This window comes from Penaeus monodon, chromosome 32 (genome assembly GCF_015228065.2).
Source record: "Penaeus monodon isolate SGIC_2016 chromosome 32, NSTDA_Pmon_1, whole genome shotgun sequence".
NCBI classification, from domain to species: Eukaryota; Metazoa; Arthropoda; class Malacostraca; order Decapoda; family Penaeidae; genus Penaeus; species Penaeus monodon.
Window position 1 is genome coordinate 24872047 of NC_051417.1, and position 612 is coordinate 24872658.

The window sequence follows — 612 nt, forward strand, 5'->3', positions numbered from 1 at the left end:
TAATGGTTAAGGTGTTTTCAGGTGAGAAATTTCATCTCAATTATCAAATAGATATAAATAGATAAGTATATGCACATTATGTAAATTATATATAAACGAATTATATAATAATGTGCATATCCAGTTACTTAACAGTCTGAGAAGAAAGGTTTATCATTGCGTTGAACAACTTAGATGTGATAAACAGGCACACTATAAAGTATCATTTCACTGTACAACTAGAGGTAATACTGAATCCGAATGGTTGAAAAATGTAGACATGTATTTGTGTGAATTTTGGTCAGAAATGTCTCTGTTGAAACGAAATATGTTGTAAATATTTGTGAGGAAGGACATTTGGTAAAGTATGAAAATTACTCCTCTTTACAAGATAGTGGCCAACTGAATAATAACAGATTGATCTTGTTTGTGCCATACATATTGATCTGTCCTGTCTGGCACTGAATAATTTGCGGATAGAAAATGAAATCGAATTTCAAAGCACACACTTCCAAGCGTACGTCACTCGAATGTTTTCCTACATGCTTTGACTAGAATATCTAGTAAAAAAAAAAAATATATATATATATTGGTTGACCTCTTTCGGGTAATAATCTTGAACTCTTTTATTTA

The 612-nt window shown here is 30.7% G+C and overlaps 1 protein-coding gene across 1 annotated transcript in view; it reads left to right on the forward strand.

Annotated features, from left to right (window-relative positions):
* The window catches only part of LOC119593307 (cuticle protein AMP4-like), a gene marked incomplete in the record, with an annotated part of 1443 nt that overhangs the window by 495 nt on the left and 336 nt on the right, over positions 1-612 (forward strand).